Source organism: Drosophila suzukii, chromosome 3, assembly GCF_043229965.1.
Source record: "Drosophila suzukii chromosome 3, CBGP_Dsuzu_IsoJpt1.0, whole genome shotgun sequence".
NCBI classification, from domain to species: Eukaryota; Metazoa; Arthropoda; class Insecta; order Diptera; family Drosophilidae; genus Drosophila; species Drosophila suzukii.
In genome coordinates this window covers 71,676,151-71,702,564 of record NC_092082.1, presented here as the reverse complement: position 1 = coordinate 71,702,564, position 26,414 = coordinate 71,676,151, and the positions used below count along the sequence as shown (strand labels likewise).

At 37.3% G+C, this 26,414-nt stretch overlaps 1 long non-coding RNA gene across 1 annotated transcript; it reads left to right on the top strand.

Moving 5' to 3' along the window:
* The first annotated feature begins 5,766 nt into the window (after window positions 1–5,766).
* Window positions 5,767–6,586, top strand: LOC136117107 (uncharacterized). Its single transcript, XR_010654401.2, has 2 exons — window positions 5,767–6,225; window positions 6,290–6,586. It is a non-coding gene; the product is annotated as an uncharacterized lncRNA (long non-coding RNA).
* The last annotated feature ends 19,828 nt before the right edge of the window (window positions 6,587–26,414 follow it).

Here is a 26,414-nt window from a genome sequence, read left to right as displayed (position 1 = left end):
GATTGTTGCTCATTATCATTATTCTTCTGGTAGTTTGGTCTACTATTGAGGAGCAGACTTTGAGTCATTTCAAGTCACTTTGTGCACTTTATTGGCAGGAGTGGCGCTTTGCTCGGCGATAACTTGCGATTGATGGATGCGCATTGATAAGGAGCTTGTTACTTCGTATCTATGGGATAGCCACTTTGGAAATAGAGCAGAAAAATGGGAATGGCTAAAGAGAAATTGCTACGAGAGTTTTAGATACATAAACCGATAAATGGAGCGGAAAGTAAGTTGAGTGGTTTGGGAATTCAAATTTGAGCAAACTTTTAATATTGGGATTATTGTAAACTAGGTATTATATTATAGTTACCTTATAAAATATTTAGAAAACTCTTGGAATAATGAAATAGAATTTAAAGCCTAGAGTTTTCATCTACAAGAATTTTAATACAATATCCTTTGTTTTGGCATGTGAAATCCTTTTTACAAGTCTATAACTTATAGAACTGTAAGGCTACTTAATGTAGATTTATCAAGGGTATTATAATCATTTATTTTCAAAGCTCATCCAACAGTTTCTCAAGCGAAACCCAAATGATCCGATCCCATCAGATCCATTCGACTGGTACGGCCAATCAACTCTATAAGGTGGGGCGCGGAATAAAAGAAACTTATTTAAATCGAAAAGCGCATATGCATAAATATTATTTAAGTTGATTTTTTGCGCACAATTAAAAAAGGGAAAAAAGTCCGAAGAGCAGGGGATATCCCAGGGATCGGGGGACGCACTATTCAAATTAAAAATCGAACGTAAATGCGGTTCACAGCAGGATGCGCGATTTAGAGAGAGCCTCCAAAGCCTCGGAGCTGGAATGAAAATGGGGATTGGATGGTGAGGATGGGAGATGGGGGATGGGGCATGGGGATGGGGGATCAAGGGGCATGGCGACTGATTGTTGTTGGACGGACCGACCGACGGACAGACGGACGGCGACTGCTGGGGCATATGATAATTTAAGGCTGCACAACGTCATGCTGTTGCTCCATTGCCATTTATACAAAAGATGGTCGGCGGGAAGGTGGACGGAACTGAAGCGAACCGAACTGAACGATTGGAGCCGCGGGATTGCGTGTTTGTATCTTACGGGTATGACTGACTGCTGCCCGCGCCGCATGGGATGGATGCGATCCGAGTGCCCGGCCTCCATTTGGGGGCCGCCGACTGTGCCGAGCATCCTTTGATGTGGCCAGCTCGGGATGCTCCCAAAAGGCGCAGGAACACTCGGAGAAATCGGTACTTTAATTGGGAGTGAGCTTTTAATTTCCAGAAATCCTTGAAATTTTTGAAATTCCTTTGAGATTTATTTGGAATTTTATTAGCCAATATATTAAAGCTTGAAATTTAAAAATAAAAGATTATTGATAAATTGATCAAATTAAGAGTTACCAAATGTACTTGGAATTTTTTCACTTTTCATTTCACATTTGTGTTTTTATCAAGCCTTTTTTGTTAAATAATTTTCTTTCGATTTAGAGAATTCATGAATTTCATTTCAAGAATTTATGGAAACAGCTTTCAAAGGATTTTATAAAAAGAATGTAATACTTCGACTGCTAACTTTAAATAATCAATAAACCTATGCTTAAAAGACTTTTCAAAGAATTCTTAAACAGATATTAAATTCTTTTAAATCATACCTTGAATTACTGATACTTCCCTACTATAGATTTTATTTATAACTTATCTTTTGAAGCTATACACAAAAATACAACTTCAAAAATAAGGAAAAGAAAATGTTTACTTTGTTGTTACCATAAAATACCATAAATTTACAGCCAAATTTTAAGAGGACCCAAATCTTTCGCTCAGTGCATCCCAGACACTGCTTCTCTGCTCATCCCTCCCTGCGCCTTTGATGCGATAAAAAATTAAGGCGATAATGGAATTGAAGCAAATGAGCTGGCCAACATTTGTAAGATTGCCCTTGTCCCGCTGATCCTCCCCTCGGGCGACCCCCTTGGCCCACAAATAGATGGGGGGGATGTATACCCATTTGATCCCCCTTCGATTGGCCTGGAAACTATGCAGCTGTGCGACAAGCAAAAATTGGACAAGCGACACGCAATTTATGTCAATGTGCGCACCCAGCGGCCGGCCCACACGGAAAATTCGTTGTAATTAATAAAGAAAACAGATCGCGGCGACTAAAACCATAAATGCGGCAAAAAAATATGGGAAGAAAAATTTCATGGAGGGGAAAAAAAACTTTCGACATGTCGCTGTGTGTTCAATTTACAAGCCACCTACGTTGCGCTTGACAAACGGTTGGTCATAAAAATTAAAGAAAAATAAAATCGTATATTACGTACCCTCCCTGCCTCCCTCTATAAAACGCTATCCAGTGGACGAGGGAAATGGAATGATGTTGGCCCGGCTAACAACTTCATTTCGAGCGACGCAAGGCGACACTCATAAGGCATAAATTTGCTAGACTTAAGCCTAATTTATGTCGCGTTTTCGAGCCAGAAAGGGTCGCCAAGTGTATATGTATCTCTCTATATATATGCAACAAGTATCCCTCGGATACGAGCCGGCAAACCAGCGACTGCATCTGCATTCACAATTAAACAATTTCCACTAAATCTCGTTACTTCCTTGGCAATTTGTTACGCGCGGCAGCAAAGTTATGTGACGCTGTGCCATAAATTCATGCGCCAACCGAGGCTACCCCTTTTCAGCCCCCGCCCCTGGCTGTGAGCCCCCTCTCCCCCTTTCGGGCTGACCATCCAGTGGCTGTGAAATCTCCTGCAAGCGGCACTTAAATCGATGGATTTATGTAGCCTGGCACGCCTGCGCAGAAGGAACCGCATCCGAAAGTGCAGGAATCCCAAGGAATCTTTGGGAATCTGTGGCCTGTAAGTCGACTGTGGCCAGCGAGCTGCAGGCGAGCATAAACTCCGATTAGGCGACACTCGGCAACGGGTCATCACCTGGAATGAAATATATTCCAAGAGTTCTCCTTCCCCCGTATAACTGACCCAATGCCCAAGGCTCTGGCTATGGTAATGGTATAGGGGTTCTGGCAAAAATAAATTCTGCGTGGGTGGAGCTTGACAGTCATTCGATCTGATGTAGTTGCAGCTAATTCAAGTTCAATTGCGGATCAAGTGGGACATTATTTCGGATAAGTGTGGACTTAGGGCACCTCTTCGAGGTATGCAATAATATCGATCACAAGAAATTAGCATTGAAAAATAGAAACTTTTGTTTTGAACTCGATGATTAATAAGGCAAAAGCTAGACTAAAAATAAAGGGTTTACTTTGAAAAAGGTGAAATCAAAGGACATTTAAATCATATTTACAAAGTTTTTTGGGCTATGTAAGATAGATCATATTTAATAATATTTATTTCTTCAGCACTTCTTGCATCTGTGCCAAGATTCTCACCTCAACTCTTTTATTAAAGATATAAACGCAATCAAAATGCATTACAGTCAGCTTAGCTTACCTAAACCTTAAAAAAATGGTCTCAAGGTACATAAAAGTATACAACATGGCAGTTTTTATAACGATTTATCATCTAATGTAGACTTTAACATTTATTATAGTCATTGACCAAATGTTATTTCTGATATCTCTAGGTAGATAGCAAGCAAAGTTATCTGTCTAGCTAGAGTATGACCAACAAATAACACTTAATTTAAGACGCAATTATATTTAGTTAAAACTGAACAATTTTTATTGCCATTACTATTTAGTATTTTAATTTTTTATTTTTTTCCCTTGTATAGCTTCTTCTACTATTTTCCTGAAACGTATATTTAATTAATTCAAATTAAAGGCAATCCCCCATCGCAATTTCCCGGGGAGTGTTATCCAGCCGATATCTCTAGATGTTTCGCATTGTTTCGCAAAATTTGCGTACTCTGTTTCCAGTACAACAAATTTCCAAATTCCGAAATTTCAGCGTAAAGTTTCTGCCTAAAACAAAAAAAACGGAAGGGGTAAAATCGGGTGGAAAAACAAAAAGGAAAACAATGTTCCATTGGTCAAGCCGGCATGTCTGTGCGACAGTGCATAAAAATATTTCAGAAATGTTGCATGCAACACACGCAAGAAACTGAAGAAAAACCCAAAGAAGAAACCCTAGAAATCCAGCACTGGCATTTCATTCTGTTATCAAATCAAAGCGTCTTGAATACTTTTTGCTTTTGCAGCCATCGCGAAACGGTGCAAAAACGTTTGCTTTTTGATTGGGGGAAAATCTTGCGAAAAATAATTTTAATTTATCACTTCCGCCGGCCATTGTGTCGTTCCATTCTCCGTTCACCCATTGCATTTCCCTCGATATCCCCCTATTTTTTTTGGCCAGATTGCAATCTTGCATTTCCTATATGCATGCATGCATGCTACCAGTGCCATTAGGCACCGGCTAAAACTCCGCCATTGAGGAGAGTCCTCCATTACCATTACCATTACGGCACTACCGAACTGCCGATTGCTGTAAACTGGGTGCAGTTGAGTACTACTGTAGTACAGTACTCCCCACCCCGAACCCACTCGACTCCAGTTTTTGTGCCACATTTACTATTCGTCTGTCTATGCTTTGTTTGCACCCATATGCAAATGCAATTTTCGCAGCTAACGGTGTGCGCGCTCTTTTGAGTTATGCCAGTGGGGTGACGGAGCCCCCAGACCCCCTTCCAAACACCCCCTCTACAGAGGTCTAATATATAGCTATATAGCTGGGCTTGGTTTCGGGCCTGGGCTTCGACTTGGGCCAATGAGCCTTCGCCACGCAACAATGGCCACAAGTCTTGGCCACAGGAGCGGATCGGTTAAGATCTTAGTTTAAAGAGTTTTAAAATTATAGGACAATTATAATAGATCTTATAATTTCATGTATAATTTTGTGAAAGAACCTCCTGTTTTAGTTAAAAGTTTATATATAAAAGGAAAATCCAAAGATCAATCATTTACTTTTAAGTTTTCAGCATTAGATTTTATTTGTTTTATGGCTTAATGTATAATTACTCTATAGGTTTATTTATTAAAATGTAATATGAAAATTCATAGATCAATCATTTATTGACTTATTTCATGTTACTTTTAAGTTTTCATCATTATATTTATATATTTTAAGGTTCAATGTATAATTACTACATAGGTTTATTTTTGTGTAGGTTTTATAATATTGTTTTCAAAATTAAGTATTTAAAAATTGTAAGTATTTTGTAAACCAACAAAGTATTAACCAAAACTCAGTAAAAGTTACAAAAAGGAAACCCAATTAAATAAAGTCAAAAATCCATTGTGGTATACCTAGAGCTAGAAAACCTTTTAAATATACCTATATCATGGTGTCACATCGATAGCTTAAATATTTTTCTTCTAACTTAATAAATACTAAACAAATGTATTTTTTTAAGACTCACAAAAATAAACAAATAGGAAAAGGTATTTTGTTTAAAGAAGGTGTAGTTAGAGACCTCAGATTTAAATATAAAATCAATGAGGGAAAAAAATAATATTTCCCTAAGTTTTTACGATATTGGCTATTATGATATATGGTATGATTTGGTTTAAGTAGCCCTATTTCCCCAGCTATTATTCCGTCCCCGTGCGCGTCAACTTAGCGACTTGAACGGCAAGTGTTGACCCTATTTTTTCGGGGTAGTTACGGCTTAAAGGCCCTCTGCTAAATGGCGTAACATTTTTTGCATGTTTCGAGGCCCCCGCCTTTCGCCCCAAGAAGAGGAAAACCCCCTTGAGTCTGCAGTTTTCCGTTCTCAGACGGTCATCGGTGGGCCCTTAACGTTGTCGTCATGTTGCCACAGACATTTGCTGCATTGCACTGCACTCGCGGCTTTTTCGCTGTTTTGGCTAGCAAGTTAATTTAGACGGGTCTCGCAGAGGAAAACAAAGGCAAAAAGCCAGCTGCCTGCCATATTCTTTGGCCCCGCAGAGTTGTTTATTTTTTTTTCAATTTTTTTTTGCTGCTGCTGGTCTGGTAATTAATCATCGGGCTGGTAAGCATTCGTGTAAGCGCTCTTATCGCTCAAAACACATCTCAAGTAGTTAATTTTAAAATGCCCCACGTAACAGGCTGCAATTTCAGTTGGTTGGAAAAGTAGGAGAAAGGGGGAGGCCACTTGTCAACGCTTTTGATTGACAGCACTTAAATATTTTCGCCAAGGCATTTCTTTTTTTCGACTCTGGCCACTCCCCCGTAATACTGGTAATCTACACCCACGTGGCTTACCTTTTTAAATATACGTATATAAATTTATATTCATTCCCAGGGTTAATTGAAGAGTGGCGCCCCAAGCGGCCGTTGGCTGTACCCCAGTGATTACCACTAGAGAAAAATGGAAAGAAAAGGAGGAAAAAACACGAATATATTCACCCACTGCATTTGGTGGTGGCTATGCTGCCTCTCTTTCTTACCCTCGACATATAGCCGTCTCTTTTCAAATATGGCGATGGCTGCCATTGGCTGTTGCTTCGTTGAAGAGGCGTGGCCATTTTGTATTGAAAAATAAGAAAAACTTTAAATGAACTTAAAATGAATAATAAAAAAAGCTGGAGCAACAAGTGCAGATCAGTATTGGCCACAAATCGAATTAAATCAAATCAAATACACCGACTTTTTGAGGCGATTTGAATCAACTTTGACAGTTGTGGGCCAAGTGGAAAGGGAGCGAAAGGGGTTTACTGGGTTTACTGGGTTTACTTAACCTGACCATAACCGAAACCCGCTCCCTCAAGCCAATTGCAATGCGATATGGCAATTTAGCTGTCAGTTAGCCGCTCTCTGGGCCAATTAACCGGCCTGTTCTCATTGTTATTGCCATTTCGTGGCCCCAAGTAACCGAAACTCAACTGATGATTTTGCGGTTTTTGTTGTGCGTTGTGTGCAAACAGCAATTATCTGATAAATGCCCTGGCGCTGAAAAATTGATAAATTGCTCATATAAACGTTACGCTATGATTATGGCATTTCGATCCCAACGATCCGAGTGGAATTTTTCCTACATGTTCTGTGGTATCAAGTGCACAGCTGACAGTTAATTGCTGTCAAAAAAAAGAGTTGGCTGTACTTCGAGTGGCAATGAGTGGGAATGAAGAGGCTTTGGCATCGAAAAGTGGTCATATCTATAAAATTATAGACTTTAGAAGGGAGCTCACATCATAAAGACATGAATTATGTATCAAGTGCATTTAAACTATTTTATCCGAGTTGGATTACTTTATTACAATTTAATTTACCAACTTATTTTGAGCTCAGAAATTTTTCAATGACCTGAAAATATTTTTGATACTATTTCACACATTTTTCCTTATGACATTATACTTTTAGGCCCTCTTTTTCTATTTTAAAATGTTGGTACATGCAAATCTGAATAAATAACAGCTTAATTTATTTCCCTTTTATTAAAATGCGATATATATATAAGACATGGTTTAATGCTAATCTTGAATCAACCTTAAAGAATATTATAATTTGTTTACAATATTTGTTTAATCAATTCACATATTGAAATTTACATATTAAAAGAAAGAATAGAATAGAACTGATACAAGTTGTTTATAGGCAATATTATACAAAAATCTATTTATGTAATATTTATCTAATATTTATTCTAAACAATAAAAGATTATTTATGAATTTAATTCGAATTTACATCTCTAAAATGCCAAAAATAGGAGTAAACTGGTTTAAAATATTTTTAAAATGTAAACAACTGTCGAAGTGAATATATTAATAAATAATCACTACTTTTGTGTATTTTTGGCACTTTTCTTCGACAGCATTAGATCTTAATCATTATACCCTCGTTTCCTAATCGTTTTCAGTTTTCAGCCAATTTATAGTTGGCCCCATGACAAATCGCCCATTGACAACCATAAACTAAACAGCCCGCGAAACCCAACTCTTTGGAAGATATATGGCGTGGCATTAAACATTTTTGGACTGCCAGACGAAGAGGTAGTCATCTCATCAGTTGATCAGCAAATCCATCATGTTCGAAGGGCTGTGGATTGTTTTTCTCTGGATGTTGAATGCTGTGTTCTTCCCTCTGGCTAATTTGTAGCATTTCGGTGTTTATGTTTGCCACAAGACCAAAAATCAAGATGATGATGGCCACCAAACGAGGAGCGATGATGACGAGCATCGCATCGATATGCAGGAATGGAATCATTTCGGTTTGTTTATTTATTTAATTCCAGTCAAGCTCAATTAGAAAACCAAATACACAGCCAGTCGGGGGAGTGTGTTTTTGTGTGGTATAAATATATTTCCCCCGGGTCTCGTGGCTTTGTTTGGCTTTGGCTCTGGCGCTTTCAGCTTTATTGATTTAAAAAAATGAAAAATTTATGTTTAAACAAAGCGTTTGCGCCATGCATTCAGTGCACAGACCCTGCGTTCGGAATAAGAATCTGAATCTGATTCTGATTCTGAATCTGAATCCCATTCCATTCGATTTGGCCATTGGCGCCACCACTTAAAAACAACATGAGCAAGAAGCTTGGCGGACTTTCAAATGTAAATAAATAAACAAACAACGGCAATCCAACCGCCAAACCGAACCGAATCGAAGAAAATCGAGATACTGAGAAAAATATATGTATCGATTTGGGGGCAGCAGAAAAAAGGGAAGTGAGTGTGTTTTGCATTGTCGGCAAAACGCCTTTTGATGCCATCGGGTCGGCGGAAATAAGTTCACATAATCAAAAATGCAATTGGCGATGAATGCCAGCAATGCAACAATACAAATAAATTGCAATCATTCATCAAAAACAAAAGACTTGCCGGCAAGGCAGTCTCCGCAGCAGCTTCAGTTGCAATTTCTGTTGCTGCTGCTGCTGCAGTTGCAACTTGCAACTTGCAACGGTGGCAAGAGCAGCTACTGCCGCTGCAATTGTTGCACCTTATTTGGGCAATTGGATGATGAAGATAGGGGGGAGAACTTAGTAGGACCTAAGCAGATACAGTGGTTTGAATTTTAAAATAATTAGTAAGAAATTGTCAGCAACATTGAATCAATATTAACATAAGGTGCTTACATTTATTTGATTAAAAATGTTGAGCCAAAAAATTATAATCATAATAATTAGTTGAATTCCTTTTATTTAATGTAATAATAATTCAAAAATTTAAAAGATATTTTAAACTATCCTTAAAATAAACATAAAGCATTCTATTTTTGAAACATAAAGCTGAAAAATTTTTAAAAATATTTTATCATTTAGTTTGATATTCGTTGATTATAAAGGGAAATTATAGGATAAACTAAAATATATTAAAATATTATTTTTAACTTATTTGTCATTATCTAGCAAGTCAAAATAAAAAGCCAAATAATGCTTATTAAAGGCAAAATAAAATGAAATTACGGGAAAGAGGTTACTTTATTTCTAGGGAACTCTTAACTTTAAATGGTATTCAGTAAATTCAAAACTGTCATGAGAAATGGTCTGTAAAACGTAAGAAGTAACCCAACCACAAGGGATTTTTACAAAGATCACCATGCAAATTCGCACTTTCAGCTGCCACACATCTCAATCTTTTGTTCCCCGATGGCACCTTTCGTAATCGCCTAATAACACCCCCAGCTGACCTGATCTGGATTTTGGTTTCAGTTTTTCGCAACCACTGTGCGGCGATACAATGTGTGTCTTGTGGCGTTTTCTACGAATTTCAGGAGCCGGGCCTGGCCAGAGATCAGCTCATAAAAGGAGGCACTCAACAATCAAGCATGACGAAATGGCCAAGCGGCATCGGCTTTTCGCCTTTTTGCCTTTTGGCTTTTGTATTTCCTCTTGGTTTTAGCCGTATGCAAATGCAAAAGGCCGGAGCGGAGAGTGAAATAATGCGCTAAAGGCCCGCAAGACGTCTGTCATTGTCGATGTCGCAGTTGTCGCAGCGGATTTGCCTTTGTGCCCCTGCCGCAAAGTCAATTGTGAGGATATATCTTTTGAGGATCGTAGCATCTGAGTATCTGAGTATCTGAGTACCTCGAGCATCTTTAGGATCGAGCATCTTGAGCATCTCGAGCACCGACCTCGGATTAGTTAGCTCCTGCTGGGCAAGTCCATAAAAATTTGACTACCGCTTTCACTTTGGCCTGCGACCCTGACAATCTCTCTTTCTTTCTCCCGCCTTTCTCTAAATATTTTGATAGCCTGTGTGGCTGAATAAGTGTGTGTGTGGTCCAAATCCGTACCCAAATCGGCGTCCAAATCCGTAGCACAATCCAAAAGTGAAAGCATTTTCCTGGCCACTTGAGTCAGCCATTAACCTACCGCAGTTTGTATATAGAACCAAAAACAAGGAGAAAAAAGATAGAGAACCCAGCAAACCAGACACAAATTAATACTAATAAAACACGGGGGAAAGTGGGGGGAGGGGGAAGTTAAAACTGTTAGGGGATTTACGACTTCCTCAACATCCTGCACACATCGTATCCCTGCTTCCAGTTCCAGATCCCCAAGGAAACTCCCTAGACAGATAGACATCTTGAGTAGGGTTCGGTTCGATGGCTTGAAGGCTTTCAGTCAAATGCTTTTAATTGATGATGATTAATTGGCCAATAGCCAGCAACAAATTAGTCTGATTTCCAGGCCAAAAGTCGCCAAATTATTTAGCCGCGATTTCAGCTGAAGGAAAATAAAAAAAATAAACAAGATTCAAATACGAAAAACAAGTAAGAAAAAGAGGATGATCGCCGGGCGGAGAAACAAAGGCTTCGGCAGTCGAGGGCCGATCAGATTAAGTGCTTATAACATGGACATGACTCCATTGACCAGCAGCAGCAGCCCGGCATCCAGTCCATCGCATCCTGGTAGCCACCGCGGTTGGGGATCGAAACGAGGGACACACATAGATGGCTGCCGATGATGCCCAAAGTTCCCTCGCCCGAGGAGTGCCCCCTGCACTTTTGTCGGCAATTGCTGGATGCACCCTACAGTCAGGGTATAACCCATACATCTCAGTAATCTTAAGTAGACGAGGTTAAAAGCATCCTAATATGACAAATTTGATAATATATTAGGTAGTTAAACATATTTCTGGCTTTGACAGGCTCTTTAGTCATAGCAATAAAATGTATAAGTCCATATATGAAATAAACAATTTTTCAGGATTATTTACGTATTTGCAAAATATTTATTTACCTAATGACAGCTTTAACAATTGCATTTATAAATATAAAAACCATCTATTAACTAAACAAACCTGAAAAATTATTATTTGTATTATCTAACGGAATTTTTATTGATATCTTGACAGCTTTGAAAAGTGTTAGACAATGTTATGAGCCTCAAGTTAATTATCTAGAAATGTCAATTAATTTTTGATTTCTGTTGAAAACCGTAAGTATTTTTACAATTTACAACTTGTGTCCTAAAATATTGAAATTGATAAAAAGGTTTACAAGAAATTTCTAATAAAGGTCAATTTAAAATTAGGAAATATTAAAAAATTTGGCACTTCGGATTAAGTTGTTTTAAAAATATTTTTTGAGTTTTTACACACTTATTTCATTGAGATTCTAATTGTTTTCTTATCTTGCGTAGGCAGATCCTTATGTAAATAAAAAAAGAAACATGGTATCCACATCATTGTATTGTGAAAACGATTTTAGAATGTCCAATGTTAATGAAAATTTTGGATGGTTTTTGATGAGCTTGCGTCTAGAACCTTGCCACCTTGTAAAACGTAGCTCATTTCCTGAGTCTCGCTAGCCTTACCCACATTGCTGCCCAGAACACAGACCCACACACCTGATGGGGACACTTTCAGGAGCAGGAGGAACACAGATCTTGCCAGTTCCATCTCTGTCGCTCCCCCAATTGCGGCTGAAAAACTTCCCTCAATTGGCGGCATTAAACGAGGCCGAAAGCGGAACCAAAGCCCAAGTGCCCCGATGCAATAATGCTACCCGATCAGGTCCTGGGACTAGGGACTAGGGATGGGGATGGGATTTTGGAGCTGGAAGACCTCCGAATGGAGGCTGGAGGCTGATGCGATTGTCGTCGCCACATGATGCCTGCCCACTCTGGCACATCTTGGCCATTGTTCTCGCTCTGTTCTGGCCAAGAACCGATCCGAACACTGGGAGCCAGCGAAATGTAGCAAATGTTCACTGTGCTGTTGTTGTCGCCGTTGAAAAAATGTCAATATTCTGATTCCACGAATAAAAAAAGCCGAACGAACAGCTCCCCAATCCGCAGTTCCCAACTTCCCAATCCCAGGCTGATGTCGCAGTGCCCCTGACGTTCAGTCCATCTTGGTGAGCAGCTTAGTTGCATCCACCTTCTCAGGAGCACTGCAAAATAATTCTAAAGTCTGTGAGGCTACTTGAAATAATAGAACAAACATTTTTAAAATAGTAATATAGAAGACATTTTCTTGTAAGGTGATTTTTGGTTTTTCGGGTACATAATTTATATGCTTATATAAGGCTATTTTAATTTCAAGAAATCATTTTCTTTATGTTATATGAGATCTAAGTAAAATAAACGAGGGTGTCCCAAAAATTCCTACGATTTTAAATACATTTGTATATGTGGCTAAAAGTAGGCAATACAAATTGTATAATATTTCGGTCACTGGGTACTTTTAGAAAGCTATGATCTGTGGGGCACCCTTATGTTTTCCGTAGAAAATTGTATGCAATATTTCTTCTTGTTCTAAATTAGGAAAATTCTATTTCTTGGGATTTGGGACTTCAAGGGTTGTGAAGGTGTCAATACTTATCTGTTATTTCTTTAAGATTTTAGTTTGTTAATCATTCCTATTTCCCCCAGTGCATTGATGCCCCTTCTCCTTTGCAGATCCATTCTGCGTAATTCAGTTGCAGTTGAGATTGAGCGGCAAGTTGGCAAAATGGTGGACATCAGGACACAAAGGCGGCCGACCGAGGCCGAAAAGCTGGCTAAAGGCTAAGACTGGCGGCACATCAAAAGCCCGAATGGGCCACAGTTCAATAGGCTTTGTGCTGATGCCGAGGCTAAAAACGAGAATGAGGCTTTTGGCTCGCTGGGAAGTAAGTTGGCAAGCGGCTATAATGCGCTTGGATATGCAAAATTGCATTGAAATTTGAATTCAATTCAAGGGGCCATTGGCCGATGAAGAGGGGCCATCCGATCGCCTGGCCTTTCAGCTTTTTCTGCATTTTCTGACCGCCTGATTGTGCGACGCTTGCCAATTTGAAGGAAATCAAAAACTCCGCCGCTCTCGACCAAATTACGCAACCTTTTCCCTCGGCTCACGGGCTTACAGCTGCCGCAGCTGTATCTGCATCTCTGGCTGCATCCGAATCCGCATCTGAATCCCAATCGGTAGCCAGTGGGGCATTTGCCCACATAGAGAACCATGGCGAAAAATGAGTCGCTTAATAGCCGCCGACAGTTACAAAGTGCCAGGCAATTGTGGCAAATACCAAGCTCCCAGTTCTGCACACAGAAAAACATATATTTGATAGGTAAAATATTATTTATACTTTTCAAAAACATTGCTAATGTAAACAGTAAATGATATACATAGTTTTCAATCTGGAATCTTAGTAAATTGCAACTACAATTAATTTGATAACATTTGTAAAGCTTTCCCCATCCTTATACTTTAACTTTTATTAAAAACAATTTGTATTTTATTTTTACAAAATGTTGATGGAAGTAATTTTCCAATAAGATTCGCTGAGAATATATTTTACCGATACCTATACCTCGAATTCCTTTTTTCCATTATTTAGCTTAAAGAACATTCTTTTTAAAAAATTGGAATGTTTTAAAAGAGCTATATCAATGTACTATGTTAAAATCTGTATCTTAAAATGTGTAAAATATACTTTGTATATGCTTTGTTTTAAATATAAAGAAATCCCTTAATTAGTAATATTTTTTTCTGTGCACTTTACAACTTGCAACAATCGCATGGGCGTGAGCTCGGGGGCGTCTTTGCCAGTTGCATTTGGCTTTCAATTTGCCATCGAGCTGGCTACACCTCTGGGCGTTCCGAGATCGGCGACTCCAAGAGGCAGCTGGCCACCAAAACTTCTGGCGCAATCATAATTGCAACAAGTAGTCGGCGACGACTGGCGGTCAGGCGTTTTGCATTATCTAAATCAAGGCTGCAACACGAAACGAGGCATTTTCGGGGCTACGCGGATGGGTTCGGCCGATCTTGATATGTTAATTCATTCATCTGATATTTATGTGGGCAACAGCAAGTTAACTGCGGCAGGAAATAAGCTATAATCTTAGGAAAAAAATCTGCAAAGAGCAAAGCTTTTCTACAAAGACCTTTTAAATTTTATGATTTTAAACAATGCAACATATTATTTGATTTAAGGAACTAAGGAAACGAATTAAATCAACTAAACTCAGAAATCTGTTCATTCCGTATGATCATCATATTGTTTGTGAAACATTTAAAAATATTTTTTTTTAAATCATGGTTTTTTTAAAATTTCTACTTCCACTTTGTACTCTTTTATTTATGACACAAGGGTTTTTTGGGATTTCTTATATTATATCATAAATTTTATATAGGATGAATAGAATTTTAAAACCAATATTTTATAGATGTACAACAAAATAATAACTCGATTTTCAAGAAGTTGTTGCTCAAAATCTTTTAACTAAAATAGCATTCTCAATATATTTTAAATTGACTGTAATCTCTGCAATCCTTATCCTATCTTTCGTTTTATTTTCCTGAATCATCTGTGAATGATCAAGCTGGACAATGAGATCTCTGCCAGCGGCTACAATTGCAGCATTTCGGTTAATAATTGCACTTGGCCCGGCGGGCAAAGGCGGCAAGGACTTTGAACACTTTAGTTGGCCAGAGCTTCTGCAGCCAACAATTATTAATGGCCATGTTAACAGCGGCAGGAGGAGGAGGAATGGAATCAGTAGAATCAAGGGAATCAATGGAACCAGATACAAAGCCAGGCGATCCGAGGATCCAAGGGGGATAAAAGTTTGCGGCTGTCAGGCGGATTGAAGGACATGCCAATGGAGGCCCGCTTCAATCAGACGTGTGGTATTATTATCTGAATGTGTGGAACCCTTTTGGGTTAGGAACACGACCAGGACTAGCCCGTCTGAATGTGGGCAAACAAACAAATCTTGGCTGTCACGGGCATTCAATTCGAGAGTGAATGGAGGACATGGCAATGGTAATCCGAGTGCGAATGTGGAAGTCTCTCTAGCACGTTAGTTGGCCAGCGTGTTGCGGATATGAAACATATCTCCGGTTAGCAGGCAGGACATTTCCGTTGGCCCATCCTTATATGTATATGTATGTTTGTGTGGCCACCACCCTCCATTCAGCTGTCATAAATCCCATGTTCGAGAGTTGGGCTTTTGCGGCAGGATATTGCCCAAAAGGATACGCGCTGCCCGCTCGACTGTGTAACAACTTGATGGGCATTTGAATGCAGCCTCGTGTCATTTAGTTGCCACAAAGAACTGGGCCCTCGTCCTCGAATTATCCGCCAGAACATTTCAATTGAGTGGCCCGAAGTGAGACACCTGACACTTAAGCGCCAGGATCGGAGGAGGGATGATGAGCAGCCAGCCATCCAGGAATCCCATCATCCCGGCTGGTCGAAGGCGTTCGTCTGACAAATGAGACAAAGTGACACAAGTCAATCAAAGGCCACGAAAATGCGCCGCATATAAATTCCATTCGATTGGCCCTGACGCGGCCCAATTTACTGCCCACTTCACTGGGAAAAAAATTGGGGTAAGTCTGTAAGATCCAAGGCTATTCATAGTGTATTGAAAGATTGCATATTATATAAGATTGCTAGATAGAAAAGTGTCGAAATATTTTTATTTTATATATTTTAAAATCACTTGATTCAAATTACAATCGAAGTAAGATTGAATTAAAAAAAGGTAAAAGAAGAAAGCTAAGGTATTACAATGGTCTTAAAATCACATATAAAAATGTGCAAAAGTATGCAGTAAAATACTTTGGGTTCGAAACTTCGATAAACTCATTACAAAATGCGGTCTATCCTTTTATCATTGCATACTTTTAGACACCTTATCACTGATTTCTGTGACAACTCGCAAAAGTCTCTTGTTTAAATAAATGTACAAATATGGAATATAAGAACACTGAATTTAAAGAAAATGCCTAAATCCACGTTAGTAAAATCCAAACCAGAATTTTAATATTTTAATAATAAATTTTCTCAGTGCCCTAAACCTCGGCGATAACAATGCGTTTGGGCCTGTCTGGCCCCTTGGGCCGAAATGTATTTAAATGAATTCCGTCAGCGTCAGCCGCGGCCCGAGTTCATCCTCAGCCAAAGTGATGGACGCATTTAAACTGTCAATACGCATCCAGCTCAGGTTCTCAAACTCTCAGGAAGGTTTCTCCAGAAGGCCAAGACGGGGAACGCGAACTCGAACGCGCGTAAGCTTGAAGTCACTGAAGTGGCGGAGACAATGAATCCTGTCAAATCAAGGCAACCGGCGTGGCGAAAACGCGCGAACCGTCCACCAGATATCCAGATATCCAAAACCCACCAGCTAACCTTCAGTATACGCCAGAATGCCGATAAGAAGGACCGACCAGCGTCCCTTTTTCGGGGGCGGGGCAACCACTCAGGTTGCCAAATCCATTAGAGTTAAATAAATTTTGATTTTGAATTCAATTTGCGAGTTAACTAGGTGGAGGCGCGCTTTGGTACGGTTGGGGGAAATGCTGCCCAGGGGGTGGTTTAAAGAGTTTTAAAGGGGTAATAATGAGATAATTAAAACTCATTTGCAAAATTTCTTAAAATGTCATGTTAGGTTACATTTTAGTCATTTCAAATACTATCATTTTGTTTGGATATTTATTGCATTGAAAATAAATTCAGATCTCTTAGTCTTAAGCAACCCTCTCAGGTATTTTGTGTCCCATTATTTTTCAACTCAGCGGTTAAAAAGTTCAAAGCATTCGTCGTTCTACAAGGGCGTAGAAACAAGAGTTGTTCTTAAGGGGGTCTTAAAAATCAAACCACTTTCTTACTGTAAAAACTGCAAAAGTCTGTTAAGTGAATATTTAATCGAAAACTCCGGCAAGAATTGTTAAGAATTTACACATTAAACGAACGATTATGTATAAAATAAATAAAATAATTTAAATAATTCATTTATTTATGATCCTCAAGCTTAATCGAGAGAATACTACGTTTTTGAATACATTTTAACCCTGGAACTCTGAATTCCAATGGTGGGATAACCGTACAAAATAAATAGGGCTAATATGAGTTTAAAAGTATTACTAAGAAGTCATTGTTTTATGCTTAGGTAAACATTGATCCCCAAACTGAACCCCCTCGAGGGACACCCCTGACTTTCATGAGCGGCGAGGACAGGCGGCTCGCCGGCGACAAGTGATGAGTGAATGCAAAGAATTTGAATATTGTGCCGCGACCAGTTGACATAAATCGTCAATGACAGCAACATCGCCTCTCCGTTTGGCCTTAAACACGCAACCGAGATGGTGGGTATAGGGGTTTCGTACCCCCATCCCATTTTCCGATCCAGGGACCATGGATGGGACCTGGGTCGTGGATTGGAATGGAGTGGAATGGATTGGGAGTGGCAAGTCCATAGAACACGACAGACAACTGTAATCCGCGCCATTGTATCGAGGATGATTGCTCGCGGGTCCGTTTGGGCCTGTCAGCGGTCCTTTCAAAATCAATTCTAATCGATTTAGGACACTTTGACAGCGCTTATTGGCAGCATGCGCGTGGCCGCGATACCAACAACACCTTGCCGAATTTCCCATTCTGATTCCTGTCCAAAGCCGCCGATGCCAGCGAAATGTCAACAGCATTTTGGCTTAAAAGGTAGTACCAAAAAAAATATACAAAATAAATAAACGGGGGCCGAGAGAGATCCCGAAGTCCGAACAAGACTACAGCAGCATTATCATTATCTCAATGGAAGCTGATTGAAAACAGATAATTAAAATCTTCTAATTAGGCGGCATGTTCACGCAGACACACACACACACTCACACAAAAAGGCGCACAGATTGCCGTGTGTGTTACCTTAACCACTGTCGGCTGTCAGTGGGAACAAGTTCATAAATCTTGGCTCCAACAAATCGTTTTGCAACATGAGAGAACATTACGTGTAGTAAGAGCCAGCATCCCCAGCAGCCGCCAACAAAAGACCCGCGGAATAAAAGTCGCAAAAAGTTGGCCAACTACAAAATTATGGTTGGGGACACTGCCAATTTGGGGATCCCGAAAGCGAGCATTTTTTTTGCTAACCCTGGTGTAGGAAATTCATATTTTTTGATTAATTATATGGGTAACCGAAATACTATTTTTTAAAGGTTTTTTAATCGCAGTTTCGCGAAATCAAGGCGTAGAGCTAAAAGACCGACTGTTTTTAGCAGCTTGCTTTCTAAGCTAACCATCGCAATCAGCTAAGGAAAAATTTATTTTCGGACCAATTTTCGCATTTTTTTGAAGGGTTGCGTCATCTATTTTTGCAAAAAATGGCATAAATAAAAAATTCTAAAATTTTACATTTTTTGGCGGTTTTTTAATCGCAGTTTCGCCAAATCAAGGCGTAGAGTTAAAAGACCGACTGTTTTGAGCAGCTTGCTTTCTAAGCTAACGATCGCAATCAGTTAGGGGAAAATTTATTTTTTGACCAATTTTCGCATTTTTTTGAAGGGTTGCGTCATCTATTTTTGCAAAAAATGGCATAAATAAAAAATTCTAAAATTTTACATTTTTTGGCGGTTTTTTAATCGCAGTTTCGCCAAATCAAGGCGTAGAGTTAAAAGACCGACTGCTTTGAGCAGCTTGCTTTCTAAGCTAACAATAGCAATCACTTAGGGAAAAATTTATTTTTTGACCAATTTTCGCATTTATTTTGAAGGGTTGCGTCATCTATTTTTGCCAAAAATGGCAAAAATACAAAATCTAAAATTTTACATTTTTTGGCGGTTTTTTAATCACATTTTCGCCAAATCAAGGCGTAGAGTTAAAAGACCGACTGCTTTGAGCAGCTTGCTTTCTAAGCTAACAATAGCAATCACTTAGGGAAAAATTTATTTTTTGACCAATTTTCGCATTTTTTTGAAGGGTTGCGTCATCTATTTTTGCAAAAAATGGCAAAAATAAAAAATCTAAAATTTTACATTTTTTGGCGGTTTTTTAATCACAGTTTCGCCAAATCAAGGCGTAGAGTTAAAAGACGAACTGTTTTGAGCAGCTTGCTTTCTAAGCTAACGATCGCAATCAGTTAAGAGAAAATTTATTTTTTGACCAATTTTCGCATTTTTTTGAAGGGTTGCGTCATCTATTTTTGCAATAAATGGCATAAATAAAAAATTATAGAATTTTACATTTTTTGGCGGTTTTTTAATCACAGTTTCGCCAAATCAAGGCGTAGAGTTAAAAGACCGACTGTTTTGAGCAGCTTGCTTTCTAAGCTAACGATCGCAATCAGTTAGGGTAAAATTTATTTTTTGACCAATTTTCGCATTTTTTTGAAGGGTTGCGTCATCTATTTTTGCAAAAAATGGCATAAATAAAAAATTATAAAATTTTACATTTTTTGGCGGTTTTTTAATCGCAGTTTCGCCAAATCAAGGCGTAGAGTTAAAAGACCGACTGTTTTGAGCAGCTTGCTTTCTAAACTAACGATCGCAATCAGTTAAGGGGAAATTTATTTTTTGACCAATTTCCCATTTTTTTAAGGGTTGCGTCATCTATTTTTGCGAAAAATGGCAAAAATAAAAAATATACAATTTTACATTTTTTGGCGGTTTTTTAATCGCAGTTTCGCCAAATCAAGGCGTAGAGTTAAAAGACCGACTGTTTTGAGCAGCTTGCTTTCTAAGCTAACGATCGCAATCAGTTAGGGTAAAATTTATTTTTTGACCAATTTTCGCATTTTTTTGAAGGTTTGCGTCATCTATTTTTGCTAAAAATGGCAAAAATAAAAAATCTAAAATTTTAAATTTTTTGGCGGTTTTTTAATCACAGTTTCGCCAAATCAAGGCGTAGAGTTAAAAGACCGACTGTTTTGAGCAGCTTGCTTTCTAAGCTAACGATCGCAATCAGTTAGGGTAAAATTTATTTTTTGACCAATTTTCGCATTTTTTTGAAGGGTTGCGTCATCTATTTTTGCAAAAAATGGCATAAATAAAAAATTATAAAATTTTACATTTTTTGGCGGTTTTTTAATCGCAGTTTCGCCAAATCAAGGCGTAGAGTTAAAAGACCGACTGTTTTGAGCAGCTTGCTTTCTAAACTAACGATCGCAATCAGTTAAGGGGAAATTTATTTTTTGACCAATTTCCCATTTTTTTAAGGGTTGCGTCATCTATTTTTGCGAAAAATGGCAAAAATAAAAAATATACAATTTTACATTTTTTGGCGGTTTTTTAATCGCAGTTTCGCCAAATCAAGGCGTAGAGTTAAAAGACCGACTGTTTTGAGCAGCTTGCTTTCTAAGCTAACGATCGCAATCAGTTAGGGTAAAATTTATTTTTTGACCAATTTTCGCATTTTTTTGAAGGTTTGCGTCATCTATTTTTGCTAAAAATGGCAAAAATAAAAAATCTAAAATTTTAAATTTTTTGGCGGTTTTTTAATCACAGTTTCGCCAAATCAAGGCGTAGAGTTAAAAGACCGACTGTTTTGAGCAGCTTGCTTTCTAAGCTAACGATCGCAATCAGTTAGGGTAAAATTTATTTTTTGACCAATTTTCGCATTTTTTTGAAGGTTTGCGTCATCTATTTTTGCAAAAAATGGCATAAATAAAAAATTATAAAATTTTACATTTTTTGGCGGTTTTTTAATCACAGTTTCGCCAAATCAAGGCGTAGAGTTAAAAGACCGACTGTTTTGAGCAGCTTGCTTTCTAAGCTAACGATCGCAATCAGTTAGGGTAAAATTTATTTTTTGACCAATTTTCGCATTTTTTTGAAGGTTTGCGTCATCTATTTTTGCAAAAAATGGCAAAAATAAAAAATATAAAATTTTACATTTTTTGGCGGTTTTTTAATCACAGTTTCGCCAAATCAAGGCGTAGAGTTAAAAGACCGACTGTTTTGAGCAGCTTGCTTTCTAAGCTAACGATCGCAATCAGTTAGGGTCAAATTTATTTTTTGACCAATTTTCGCATTTTTTTGAAGGCTTGCGTCATCTATTTTTGCAAAAAATGGCAAAAATAAAAAATCTAAAATTTTAAATTTTTTGGCGGTTTTTTAATCACAGTTTCGCCAAATCAAGGCGTAGAGTTAAAAGACCGACTGTTTTGAGCAGCTTGCTTTCTAAGCTAACGATCGCATTTAGTTAGGGTAAAATTTATTTTTTGACCAATTTTCGCATTTTTTTGAAGGTTTGCGTCATCTATTTTTGCAAAAAATGGCAAAAATAAAAAATCTAAAATTTTACATTTTTTGGCGGTTATTTAATCACAGTTTCGCCAAATCAAGGCGTAGAGTTAAAAGACCGACTGTTTTGAGCAGCTTGCTTTCTAAGCTAACAATCGCAATCAGTTAAGGGGAAATTTATTTTTTGACCAATTTTCCCATTTTTTTAAGGGTTGCGTCATCTATTTTTGCGAAAAATGGCAAAAATAAAAAATCTAAAATTTTACATTTTTTGGCGGTTTTTTAATCGCAGTTTCGCCAAATCAAGGCGTAGAGTTAAAAGACCGACTGTTTTGAGCAGCTTGCTTTCTAAGCTAACGATCGCAATCAGTTAGGGTAAAATTTATTTTTTGACCAATTTTCGCATTTTTTTGAAGGTTTGCGTCATCTATTTTTGCAAAAAAAGGGCAAAAATAAAAAATCTAAAATTTTACATTTTTTGGCGGTTTTTTAATCACAGTTTCGCCAAATCAGGGCGTAGAGTTAAAAGACCGACTGTTTTGAGCAGCTTGCTTTCTAAGCTAACGATCGCAATCAGTTAGGGTAAAATTTATTTTTTGACCAATTTTCGCATTTTTTTGAAGGTTTGCGTCATCTATTTTTGCAAAAAATGGCAAAAATAAAAAATCTAAAATTTTAAATTTTTTGGCGGTTTTTTAATCACAGTTTCGCCAAATCAAGGCGTAGAGTTAAAAGACCGACTGTTTTGAGCAGCTTGCTTTCTAAGCTAACGATCGCAATCAGTTAAGTAAAAATTTATTTTTTGACCAATTTTCGCATTTTTTTGAAGGGTTGCGTCATCTATTTTTGCGAAAAATGGCACAGTTTCGCCAAATCAAGGCGTAGAGTTAAAAGACCGACTGTTTTGAGCAGCTTGCTTTCTAAGCTAACGATCGCAATCAGTTAAGGGAAAATTTATTTTTTGACCAATTTTCGCATTTTTTTTAAGGGTTGCGTCATCTATTTTTGCAAAAAATGGCATAAATAAAAAATTCTACAATTTTACATTTTTTGGCGGTTTTTTAATCGCAGTTTCGCCAAATCAAGGCGTAGAGTTAAAAGACCGACTGTTTTGAGCAGCTTGCTTTCTAAGCTAACGATCGCAATCAGTTAGGGTAAAATTTATTTTTTGACCAATTTTCGCATTTTTTTGAAGGGTTTCGTCATCTATTTTTGCAAAAAATGGCATAAATAAAAAATTATAAAATTTTAAATTTTTTGGCGGTTTTTTAATCACAGTTTTGCCAAATCAAGGCGTAGAGTTAAAAGACCGACTGTTTTGAGCAGCTTGCTTTCTAAGCTAACGATCGCAATCAGTTAGGGTAAAATTTATTTTTTGACCAATTTTCGCATTTTTTTGAAGGGTTTCGTCATCTATTTTTGCAAAAAATGGCATAAATAAAAAATTATAAAATTTTACATTTTTTGGCGGTTTTTTAATCACAGTTTCGCCAAATCAAGGCGTAGAGTTAAAAGACCGACTGTTTTGAGCAGCTGCTTTCCAAGCTAACGATCGCAATCAGTTAGGGGAAAATTTATTTTTTGACCAATTTTCGCTTTTTTTGAAGGGTTGCGTCATCTATTTTTGCAAAAAATGGCAAAAATAAAAAATCTAAAATTTTACATTTTTTGGCGGTTTCTTAATCACAGTTTCGCCAAATCAAGGCGTAGAGTTAAAAGACCGACTGTTTTGAGCAGCTTGCTTTCTAAGCTAACGATCGCAATCAGTTAAGGGGACATTTATTTTTTGACCAATTTTCGCATTTTTTTAAGGGTTGCGTCATCTATTTTTGCGAAAAATGGCAAAAATAAAAAATATAAAATTTTACATTTTATGGCGGTTTTTTAATCGCAGTTTCGCCAAATCAAGGCGTAGAGTTAAAAGACCGACTGTTTTGAGCAGCTTGCTTTCTAAGCTAACGATCGCAATCAGTTAGGGTAAAATTTATTTTTTGACCAATTTTCGCATTTTTTTGAAGGGTTTCGTCATCTATTTTCGCAAAAAATGGCATAAATAAAAAATTATAAAAGTTTACATTTTTTGGCGGTTTTTTAATCACAGTTTCGCCAAATAAAGGCGTAGAGTTAAAAGACCGACTGTTTTGAGCAGCTTGCTTTCTAAGCTAACGATCGCAATCAGTTAGGGTAAAATTTATTTTTTGACCAATTTTCGCATTTTTTTGAAGGTTTGCGTCATCTATTTTTGCAAAAAATGGCAAAAATAAAAAATCTAAAATTTTACATTTTTTGGCGGTTTTTTAATCACAGTTTCGCCAAATCAAGGCGTAGAGTTAAAAGACCGACTGTTTTGAGCAGCTTGCTTTCTAAGCTAACGATCGCAATCAGTTAGGGTAAAATTTATTTTTTGACCAATTTTCGCATTTTTTTGAAAGTTTGCGTCATCTATTTTTGCAAAAAATGGCAAAAATGAAAAATCTAAAATTTTACATTTTTTGGCGGTTTTTTAATCACAGTTTCGCCAAATCAAGGCGTAGAGATAAAAGACCGACTGTTTTGAGCAGCTTGCTTTCTAAGCTAACGATCGCAATCAGTTAGGGTAAAATTTATTTTTTGACCAATTTTCGCATTTTTTTGAAGGTTGCGTCATCTATTTTTACAAAAAATGGCAAAAATAAAAAATCTAAAATTTTACATTTTTTGGCGGTTTTTTAATCACAGTTTCGCCAAATCAAGGCGTAGAGTTAAAAGACCGACTGTTCTGAGCAGCTTGCTTTCTAAGCTAACGATCGCAATCAGTTAGGGTAAAATTTATTTTTTGACCAATTTTCGCATTTTTTTGAAGGTTTGCGTCATCTATTTTTGCAAAAAATGGCAAAAATAAAAAATCTAAAATTTTACATTTTTTGGCGGTTTTTTAATCACAGTTTCGCCAAATCAAGGCGTAGAGTTAAAAGACCGACTGTTCTGAGCAGCTTGCTTTCTAAGCTAACGATCGCAATCAGTTAGGGTAAAATTTATTTTTTGACCAATTTTCGCATTTTTTTTAAGGGTTTCGTCATCTATTTTTGCAAAAAATGGCATAAATAAAAAATTATAAAATTTTACATTTTTTGGCGGTTTTTTAATCACAGTTTCGCCAAATCAAGGCGTAGAGTTAAAAGACCGACTGTTTTGAGCAGCTTGCTTTCTAAGCTAACGATCGCAATCAGTTAAGGGGAAATTTATTTTTTGACCAATTTTCCCATTTTTTTAAGGGTTGCGTCATCTATTTTTGCGAAAAATGGCAAAAATAAAAAATCTAAAATTTTACATTTTTTGGCGGTTTTTTAATCGCAGTTTCGCCAAATCAAGGCGTAGAGTTAAAAGACCGACTGTTTTGAGCAGCTTGCTTTCTAAGCTAACGATCGCAATCAGTTAGGGTAAAATTTATTTTTTGACCAATTTTCGCATTTTTTTGAAGGTTTGCGTCATCTATTTTTGCAAAAAATGGCAAAAATAAAAAATCTAAAATTTTACATTTTTTGGCGGTTTTTTAATCACAGTTTCGCCAAATCAAGGCGTAGAGTTAAAAGACCGACTGTTTTGAGCAGCTTGCTTTCTAAGCTAACGATCGCAATCAGTTAGGGTAAAATTTATTTTTTGACCAATTTTCGCATTTTTTTGAAGAATTGCGTCATCTATTTTTGCAAAAAATGGCATAAATAAAAAATCTAAAATTTTACATTTTTTGGCGGTTTTTTAATCACAGTTTCGCCAAATCAAGGCGTAGAGTTAAAAGACCGACTGTTTTGAGCAGCTTGCTTTCTAAGCTGACGATCGCAATCAGTTAGGGTAAAATTTATTTTTTGACCAATTTTCGCATTTTTTTGAAGGTTTGCGTCATCTATTTTTGCAAAAAATGGCATAAATAAAAAATTATAAAATTTTACATTTTTTGGCGGTTTTTTAATCACAGTTTCGCCAAATCAAGGCGTAGAGTTAAAAGACCGACTGTTTTGAGCAGCTTGCTTTCTAAGCTAACGATCGCAATCAGTTAGGGTAAAATTTATTTTTTGACCAATTTTCGCATTTTTTTGAAGGTTTGCGTCATCTATTTTGGCAAAATATGGCAAAAATAAAAAATCTAAAATTTTACATTTTTTGGCGGTTTTTTAATCACAGTTTCGCCAAATCAAGGCGTAGAGTTAAAAGACCGACTGTTTTGAGCAGCTTGCTTTCTAAGCTAACGATCGCAATCAGTTAGGGTAAAATTTATTTTTTGACCAATTTTCGCATTTTTTGAAGGTTTGCGTCATCTATTTTTGCAAAAAATGGCAAAAATAAAAAATCTAAAATTTTACATTTTTTGGCGGTTTTTTAATCACAGTTTCGCCAAATCAAGGCGTAGAGTTAAAAGACCGACTGTTTTGAGCAGCTTGCTTTCTAAGCTAACGATCGCAATCAGTTAGGGTAAAATTTATTTTTTGACCAATTTTCGCATTTTTTTGAAGGTTTGCGTCATCTATTTTTACAAAAAATGGCAAAAATAAAAAATCTAAAATTTTACATTTTTTGGCGGTTTTTTAATCACAGTTTCGCCAAATCAAGGCGTAGAGTTAAAAGACCGACTGTTCTGAGCAGCTTGCTTTCTAAGCTAACGATCGCAATCAGTTAGGGTAAAATTTATTTTTTGACCAATTTTCGCATTTTTTTGAAGGGTTTCGTCATCTATTTTCGCAAAAAATGGCATAAATAAAAAATTATAAAAGTTTACATTTTTTGGCGGTTTTTTAATCACAGTTTCGCCAAATAAAGGCGTAGAGTTAAAAGACCGACTGTTTTGAGCAGCTTGCTTTCTAAGCTAACGATCGCAATCAGTTAGGGTAAAATTTATTTTTTGACCAATTTTCGCATTTTTTTGAAGGTTTGCGTCATCTATTTTTGCAAAAAATGGCAAAAATAAAAAATCTAAAATTTTACATTTTTTGGCGGTTTTTTAATCACAGTTTCGCCAAATCAAGGCGTAGAGTTAAAAGACCGACTGTTTTGAGCAGCTTGCTTTC